The sequence below is a fragment of the Triticum aestivum genome, chromosome 4A (genome assembly GCF_018294505.1).
Source record: "Triticum aestivum cultivar Chinese Spring chromosome 4A, IWGSC CS RefSeq v2.1, whole genome shotgun sequence".
Lineage (NCBI taxonomy): Eukaryota > Viridiplantae > Streptophyta > Magnoliopsida > Poales > Poaceae > Triticum > Triticum aestivum.
In genome coordinates this window covers 626,274,082-626,284,033 of record NC_057803.1, presented here as the reverse complement: position 1 = coordinate 626,284,033, position 9,952 = coordinate 626,274,082, and positions in this window count along the sequence as shown.

Below are 9,952 nucleotides of genomic sequence, written 5' to 3'. Positions count from 1 at the left end.
CATGCACCATCGAGGTTGTCGACAGTGCAACCGGCAGGCCGCTGGAGCCCCGCAAGAACGCCACCAAGTTTGTCAGCCAATGCGGAGCCATTGTTAGAGACAACGTCTCGATCACCGTCCAGGAGTGGAATGAGCCAAAGAAGGCACGAATTGATGGTTTCACTTTTGTCGATAAGAGAACAAAAAAAGATTGCTTCAAGAAGCTTATGGAACATTTCGTTCTACCTCCGGAATACAACAAATTCGATGAGGAGGGTAACAAGATTGAGGAAAACAAGGAGAGGAGGAGGCTAGTCAAACAGTTCGCTCTTCATAAGATGGCCGACGCATTCCGGAAATTCAAGCAAAATCTAGCCCATGACTTTGTCAAGCAGAACAAGACTCCGGATTTCAAAGGACAATATGAGAAACTGAAAGATGATTGGCCAGAATTTGTGAAGCAAAAGAAATCGGAGCAGTTCATTCAAATATCGAAAAAAATAAGGAAAATGCGGCTAAGAAGGAGTACAATCATGTTATGGGGCCAGGAGGGTATCGCCTTTGGGAGCCTAGGTGGGAGAAGATGGAGAACGAGCTGAGGGCGCGAGGAATCCGTCCAGGTACAGAGGGATGGGACCCAAGGGCCAAAAGCTGGTGGTACGGGCATGGGGGAACGCTGAACCCGGAGACAGGGGAGTGTGTTTACCGGGGCAAATTAATTAAACCCACCCAAGCCCTTATTAACGCAATGAGGGATGCTCAACAGGGGAAGATCAAGTTCAACAGAGAGAACGACGCGCTGACAAAAGCCCTCGGGAATCCTGAACACGGAGGACGTGTACGAGGCATGGGGCACATTCCGTGGAAAATAGGGTTCCCCCAGAACGATGACCCGTACGGTTACAGAAGCCGTAAGAGAAAGATGGATCAGGAAGCAGATGTTGTGGCGCGGTTGGCATCGGAAATGGAGGTGATGAAGAAAACCATGAGTGTACTAGTAGCCGAAAGAGATGCAGCTCGGGTGCAGCATGAAGATCATCCAGCGGATCTCAGAAGCCAGCAGCGGAGAAGCAGCGTGGCTTCCACGGAGGCCCCACCGGAGCCTCTGGTGGTCCAAATTACTGCACCGGAGCCTCTGGTGGTCGAAATTACTTCATCGGAGCCTCCTCGCTACCCCGTGGACGATATAAAGGAGATGAAAGAATGTCATCTGTATTATCCTATCGGGAACATGTCCATGAAGGTAGCCATCGGCAGTGCTTTACCATGTTTACCTGGAGCACTCCACCACAACAACCCCATTCAAGATGGCTATGCTCGTGTCACGGTGGAGGACATAGTCCAAGGGTTTGAGGACCTGGAGATTTACATTGCTACACCTGAAGGGGAGAAAAGACTTGGAGATGTCAAGCGCCATTTCATTCTATGGCAAAAGAAGTTTATCAAGTTTCCAGGCGAGGCGCCAAGGACAACAAGTCCACCCCCCTACGGTGGTGGTGGTGGCGGTGGCGGTGGTGGTGGTGGTGGTGGTGGTGGTGGTTCACCTACACCTCCGTCACGTCAGCCGACGCCGCCCCCCAGTCCACAACGTCCGGCGGGTGATCAGCCGCCGCCCCCCAGTCCTCGTCCGGCGGGTGATCAGACGCCGCCCCCCAATCCACCTCCGGCAAAGAAGCAGAAGCAGTCCTGGATTATTAACCCGGACCCTTATGTACCTAAGACCACAAAGGTACCGGAGCCATCACTGAAGCCTCTCCCCACAAGGCCTTGGGAACGTAGTGCCGAGGAAGTCGACGCGGCCGCGGCTGCTGATTTGGAGAAATGGAAGGCGGACTGCAAGAAGAAAACAGAGCCCGAGCCCAAGCCAGTATTTTCTGATGAGCAAAAGAAGTGGGCTAAGTCATTTTTTAGCACACCGTCCCAAGCCGCGAAGAATCTGCCTAACGACTATGCACGTGAACTTCGCAGGCAGGCACTCATGTTCAAGGAGAACAAAGAGCGGGAGAAGGCCGAAAGTAAAAAAAGCGGGAAACAAGTTGCCCAGCTCGGGGAACAAAGTAAACAATCGATTGCCCCGCTTATAGTGGAAGCCTTCTGTCCGGATGACCCCGAGATCATACAAGCTGCGGCAGCACAGGGATTGACTGTAACGAGTGCCAGAGAACAAGCGGCCAACTTAGGTATTACTCTTCGTGAACTGTTAGGCCTTGATGAGGCGCCAGTGAAGGAGGTAGTAATTACATATGTCAAGAATGGGCCTCTCGTCGAGCCTGCGGAGGAAAAGGATCTACCTCCACAAATGAAAGGTCTGCTGAAATGGTACAAGGGTTACATAAAAAATAAAAACGCCAAAGAATATATTTATGCGGAAGTTAGACATGAGCATCACTTCAAACATTACTATGTACAAATTGAACTGAGTGAATTGTTCCAGCTTTTCAATCTGCGCGAGCTCGATAAATCTATCATCAGTTGCTACGTTCTGTAAGTGATTTATTAATTTCTACCCCATCTCGTTCATATTGCCTGCACTATATATATGTCCTAACTATATTGTTGTGTTCGCTATTATACATGCAGAATGAAGATTAAGGAATGCAGAGTAAGGAACATCCATGATGTTGGGTTCATTGACCCACACATCGTTAATGGACATGTGTTGGAGCGTTACCCCCGCCGACGTGGAGGCAGACCTGTGGCAGTTTCTTACAAAGCAGGAACTCAAAAGTGATATTCTATTTCCTTACCATTTTGAGTGAGTGTTTCTGTCTTGAGCACATTCTCTTTTGTTTACTCCATGCATGGTATGTGGCCGGCTAATCGATGAGTTATGCATGACGTACTGTGCATGTATCGTGTCCGCAGGTTCCACTGGATCCTGCTAGTAATTAAAGTTAACACCTCAGAATGTCTCGTCCACGACTCTGTGAATATGGATCCAAAGCTTTGGGGCGGCATGAGAAGAATGCTGCAGAAGTAATTATTTTCATTCATTTGCGCTCTATATCGATCGGCCTATTTCGTTCATTTCCTAATATCAAGTAACTAATTAATAACTCTCTTGTTCATTTAATTTTCTTTGCCTCGTAGGGTTTGGAGACGGTTCATAGATACAAAGGTCGGTGAATTCAAAAAAGAGCTAGAATTCAAAATGTTAAAGGCTAAGAATGCTGGGGATATTCAGCCACCGGAGACCAATCTATGTGGATACTATGTCTGTGAGATGATCCGGAGATACACCTCTGAGCGGGTTCCGAGTGATACCAATGCTAAGAGGAATAACCTCCGGTGGATGCTTAGTCCAGAAGCTCGCTTCCGACCACTTCAAGAGGAACTAGCTGGATGGTTCAGCAGGGAAGTCCTCCATCCTAAAGGAGAACACTATTACGAGGACGTAGAACTTTATATGCATTAAATCATGTATGGAAACTTGTTCAAAATTGTATATGGTCATCCGATGATATTGAATATATATTGTATATTCCTCTTGAATTCTTTTCGGTTCTAATTTCAAATTTATTTGAAATTGTACATTCATATGCATGTATGTAGTACCGTAGAATATATGAAACTCCTTCTAAATTAAAATAAAGCACAAAAGAAATAAAACAATACAAATTAAACAGAAAACAGGTTTAAGGGGGGAGGTTTAGGGGGGGGGCTAAAACCCTAAACCTGCGGCGGCCTTTAGTCGCGGTTGGCCAGAAGAACCGCGACTAAAGGTCCTCCGCCCCGACGGCCACCTGGCGCCCACGTGGACGGGCCTTTAGTCGCGGTTCTTAAGCAACCGCGACTAAAGGGGGGGGGCCTTTAATCGCGCCCGGTCGGTCGCGGTTGCGCAACCGCGACTAATGGCAGTTGCGAACCGTGACCAAAGGCCTTTTTTCCACCAGTGGAGTAAGACCAAGCACGGTGGAAGAAGGACTCCGAGGCTGAGCACATAGGCGGTAGAGCGCCAACGCACCGCCACCAGACGAACTCTAACCACGCCACCAACTGCCGCCAAGCATCCACCCCAAGCTCACCACGAACGACACCCCCAAAAGGGTGATGACGCCCGGACATTACTAGGAAAAGGGCTATAGATAGGATTGACACTAATGGCGCACCAGGGAAGTAGTGCGCCACTACTATATACTAATGATGCACCAGTTGGTGATGCGCCATTAGTGTGGAAGACACTATTGGCGCACCAGAAAACTGGTGCGCCACTAGTGATAATTTTTTTTTATTTTTAATACATACTAATGGCGCATCCTACCTCTGGTGAACCTCACATTACTAGTTCTAACTAGTAATGGCGCACCAAACATGGAGTGCGCCTGTACTGAATTTTTTTTTATTCTTTTTTTGCAAAACTACTAATGACGCATCGCCTCACAGTGCGCCATTACTAGTTTAAACTACTAATAGCGCACCCTGTAAAAGTGCGCCATTAGTGTATATATATATATATATATATATATATATATATATATATATATATATATATATATATATATGGCGCACCCTGTAGAAGTGCACCATTAGTATATATTTTGATATCATGAATATTTTTAAATATCATGGACACTTTTTGATATCATGAGATTTTTAAATTTCATGGGCACTTTTTGAATTCATGAATATTTTTTCAAATTTGATGATATTTTTTCATATTCAATATGATGAAATATTCAATATTCATGAGGACACTCGATCTCGATCCCCCTCCATCTCGATCTCGATTCCCCCTCCATCTCGATCTCGATCCCACCCGCGCCTCCTCTCCCCTCTTCATTTTTAAAAAAAATAATAAAAAAGTGTAGACTACAATTGTTGTTAAACAACAATTATTACTGTTTTTATAAATAAAATTACTGTTTCATATTCATATTCATTTTCTAAAAAATTATTACATGCAACAAAAAAATTACTTATGGCGCACCTCTGGCTAGTGCGCCATTGCTATATATAAAAAAAGATTACTAATGGCGCACCTCTGCCTGGTGTGCCATGCTATGTAAAAAAAAGATTACTAATGGCGCACCTCTGCCTGGCGCACCCTAGTAATTCCCTCCCTCGTCAGATCCCCTTCATCCCTCTCCCTCGCCCCCCGAGCTAATTCCCCCCGCTGGCCTGACCCACGCCGCCGACGACGACCCCCCGCACCCTCCCCCGCTCCACCACCGCCGACGACCCACCGCACCCTCCCCCGCTCCACCGCCGCCGACGACCCCCCGCACCCTCCCCCGCTCCACCGCCGCCGCCGACCCCCTACACCCTCCCCCGGCCCGCTCCACCGCGGCTGCCGACACCCCGCACCCTCCCCCGCTTTTGATAATATTTTCAAATAACAAATTTGATGATATTTTCAAATAACAAATTTGATGATATTTTCAATTAAAAATAAAAAACAAATTTGATGATATTAAAAAACAAATTTGATGATATTTGATGATATATTTTGTTCTAGTCCTCATGAAAATAACAAATTTGATAAAAACAAATTATTAGATGCAACAAGAAATAATGAAAAAAAGAAGTTACTAATGGCGCACCAGAGGAGGGTGCGCCATTGCTATCAAAAAAAAAGTTACTAATGGCGCACCAGAGAATGGTGCGCCATTGCTATGAGTGTTTTTATGGCGCACCCCTCGATGGTGCGCCATTACTAACATTCCCCCCTCTATAGCTGGATACCCGGCCCTTCGCCCGATATCTCCTTCCCTCTCCCTCGCCAGATCCCCTTCCATCCCTCGCCACACCTGCTCCGGCTCCTCCGCGCCGCCGCCCCCGCGCCCCCCGACCCGCGAAGCACGTGGCCGCCGGCCTCCCCACGACCAACCGAGGCGCCCAGGAGGACCGCCGTCGTCTTCCTCTTCGACTACGAGGACCCGGACGAGCTCGGACGCCCTCGAGCCACCCCTTCGACGCCGCCGCCGACCCCGACCCCGACCCCTCCGGCGACTGGCCACGCCCGCCCAGGTACCTCTCCTCCTTCCTCCCTCTCCACCCTTCCTCCCCATTCCCTCCCTCCCTAGTTCTTCTTGCTATATGGATCAGAACATATGGAGCATTACTATTGCTATATGGAGCATTACTATTGTTCTTCTCTGAACCATTACCATTCCCTCCCTCCCTAGTTCTTCCTCCCCATTAATTTGCAGGATCAGAACAAGTTTGTAACAGGATGCTCTACAATGTTGATTAGGTGCATTACTATTGCTATATGGAGCAGCAATTTACTATTGCTATATGCTCTAGTTTGTATCAATGTGATTGTACTTTTTCTTGTCATCAAGTTTAGTTGATGTTTATTTAAATATAGCTTATATGATCAGCCACTCTATGTATGATTGTGGCTTGAAGGTTCTGGAAGAACGTTTTTCCTTCAAATTCTATCTGGTGGCATTGTCCTAGACTCCCTAGTTGTGTTGTTAATTGTGCTTCTATTAAAAGAATTGGGAGTTACTCACTGTATTAGAACTCTGTAGGTTGAATTTTGGTTAACTAATACTGACGTTAAGAGAATGTAAGCACCTATTATTGCTACTGATATCATTGGCTCATTGCTGCCTTTGTGCAATGCAGAACTGTTAAGAGTGATTTGGAGGATTCAAGATTCTGTGAAGCTCTTTTGACATTTAAAACTCAGAACTGAAGGTACTTAATAAACTCAAAAGCATTGATGATAACTCTTGTTGCCTAGAAACAGAGGTAGTATACATATTGCATTGCTGGTGTTTGTTTATGTTCAGAGTTTAAGCATGTGTAGTGTAGTGTAGTGAGCTTGTTCTAGTGTAGTGAGGTCTGAACCATTGCACGATGTAGTGTAGTGTAGTGAGCTCTGAACCATGTTTAGTGTTGAGTACTTCAAGTTTACTGAACCTATTCATTTTTGTGGACTTAGTGAACATGATAAGACAAGCCAGATGCTCTATTTTTAATTAACAGTAATCCATGATCAGCAACAGTTTCTTTCACTAATTTTCAGTTAACAGCAATCCATGATTTTTTTTTCAGCTAAAACTATTCATGATTTTTTGTTGGGTGACCTATTAGATCTGGAATGGAAGCTCACATAAGTTGAGCTGATTTTTGTCCATATGAAAGCAGAGGACCATATGGTCTGTGGCCTTTTCATCCATATGAAAGTAGAGGCACATTGTGGCGCTAGTTTGCTGGGTTTTGTCTCCGACCATCGTGTCGTGATGATTTTGCAGGTACCTCGAGAGGCCCTTGAGTTTGCCGGAATGTCGATTAACTTCCGTTCCGGAAAATTCGGGTACTCCATATGTCTTATTTTCAGCAAAGGTCATGCTGAAATTTTCCGTGAATTTTAGCATGACTTTGCTAAAAATCATACATATGGGGTACTTGCTACTAATGCATGGGCCGGGGTATCTTAGTACTTAATTAAGTAGGATCAACTGCCCCGCCATTCTTGCTGCATTAAACCATAGGTGGCAATAGAGCCAAGTGATTAGGCCCAACTTAGAATTCTCGTTAGCATCGATAAACCCTAGATGATAAACCCAACATAGGTGGCAATAGAGCCAAGTGATTAGTGCCAAGTGATTAGGCCCAACATAGGGTGCCTCGGCATCGATAAACCCTAAATGATGAAAACTTAACTTGGCTTCTATAGGGTGCCTCGGTGTCGATGAGAACCTAAATGATGTACGCTTAGGCTTTTAGGGTGCCTCGGCGTCGACAAAACCTAAATGATGAAATCTTAGGCTTTTAGGGTGCCTCGACGTCGACAAACCCTAAATGATAAAACCTTGGCTTTTAGGGTGCCTTAGTGTTGATAAGAACCTAAATGATGAAAGCTTAGGCTTTTAGGGTGCCTCGGCGTCGACAAACCCTAAATGATAAAAGCTTAGCTTTTAGGATTCCTTGGTGTCGACAAACCCTAAATGATGTAGTTTTGAATTATGAACGTAGGATATGTCGTCATCATCATCGAATGACGGAAGTCTCCCGACGGAGTGCGACTGGTGCCACAACGATCGAGGTCTGTGCGACATGCCTCACCTGAACGATGATCGGCGCTTCAGCATTAAGCTCGAGGAGACCTTCGAAGTTGAAACGGTACACAACGACGACAAGTGTTATTTTCATAATTAAGCATGACTTCAACTATTTCAACGTGTAATTTTCATCTTATACAATTCGAGTACAGCTTATCCCATGCCATGCAAGACGCTATGTCTTGGAGAGGATGGATTTTGAAGACCATGAAATTTCTGAAACAAAGAAAATTCACCTAAGGACTCATCACGATGTGGACTTTGAAGTAAATCTATATAATTCTGAGAGCGTAACCCATTTTTATTGCAAAAATTGGGAAGCATTTTGCAAGATGTATGGTTTTGATGAGGGTATGCTTATCACCATGGATCTTGGTAATCCTGACATCAACCAAGACAATATGGACACTTGGGTCCTTGTTGATACGCCTCCAGTTCTACCACTATGTGAGTTTCTCAAACATAGTTATTAGCTAATTTATATTGTTTATGTCAAAATAGTTGACAGCTTATTTCCATTGACAGCTTATTTTTATTGTTCAAAGAATGTGCGGGAGATGGTAGACAAAACCCACTACACCGATGGCTCCGAATTAATAACTTACAAGGAGAAAAATCATTTGGTCGGATTTTGTACTGACATTGAGAATTACAATATCTACAATCAAACTCCTCAAAATTATGGTAAATATGTGCCACTAGTGCATGTGGTAACTACCATGGAGATACCCTGGTAAGATTTTTACTATTACGACATCCGTGCATCTTTTGCATACTTCTAAAACTAGTACATCATTGCTAACTATGAAGTTATTACTATGTTTTTCAACAGATAATCCCAGAGAATTGTGTGCCTCATATGATGTATCTGAAAGGTAGTGTTAATGTTTCGAACATACAGCTAGGTCGTCCTACGAATCTCAACTGTCCATACGAGATTTCTAAAAGAAGTGGAGACATGAAAATCAAAGGATGGAAAAAATGTATGGACAGTCGTAAGGAGCTTCTTGGAAGCAAAAGGAAGCGAAGCGCAAGAATTGGAGACAGGATGTTCTCCATTCTCCATAATGGAGAGTCAGGGTCTATATTGTTTTATGCTATTTTATCTTAAGTAGGGTATTTAGGTCCTGCCTAATACTGATGATCATGTGCTAAGAACAATTAAGTAGGGTTGGTTCGAAGACTATCAAGATGATGATCGTATGACTTGTTATGAATAACAAGTAGAAGTTGTATGATGATGATTAGTAGGACTTGTTAGGATTAGTATTACTTCCGACAAACTCGATACTCCCGGTCTCGAGACTTGTAATGTTTTATCTTTGTTCGGTCTTTTGAATTCGGAGACTAATATGATGAATTGTATTCGGAGACTAATCTTCTATTATATTCGATGAATCTGTTGTTGTTGTGTGCTACTGTCTATATTCTGTCAAATAATATATTTTGTAACATGTGCAAAAATCAGAAAAGTAAAAAAATAAAACCTAATATTCATACTAATGGCGCATCACTATAGAGTGCGCCATTAGTATGCCAAGTATACTAATGGCGCATCCATCCACAGTGCGCCATTAGTGTGCCAAAGCACATGGTTAAATATGGCCCCTGGGAGGCACACTAATGGTGCATGGTGTTATATACTAATGGCACACTGGATGGTGCGCCATTAGTATACCAGATACTAATGGCGCACCAGTGGTGCGCCATTAGTAAAAATTACTAGTGGCGTGCTACTAATGGCGCACCGGTGATGCGCCATTAGTAGGCAAAACCGATGCGCCATTAGTAGGCCTTTTCCTAGTAGTGGGAGCGCCGTTGTCGCTCGATCCGGCAAGGATTTGGGCTTTCGCCCGGCATATGAGCTGGGTGGAAGGAAGAGGGGAAGGAGGCAACCTGGACGGCGCCTACAAGAAGGGTACGTCGCCCTCGGGCGTCGCCGCCGTCGTGGCCAGCAC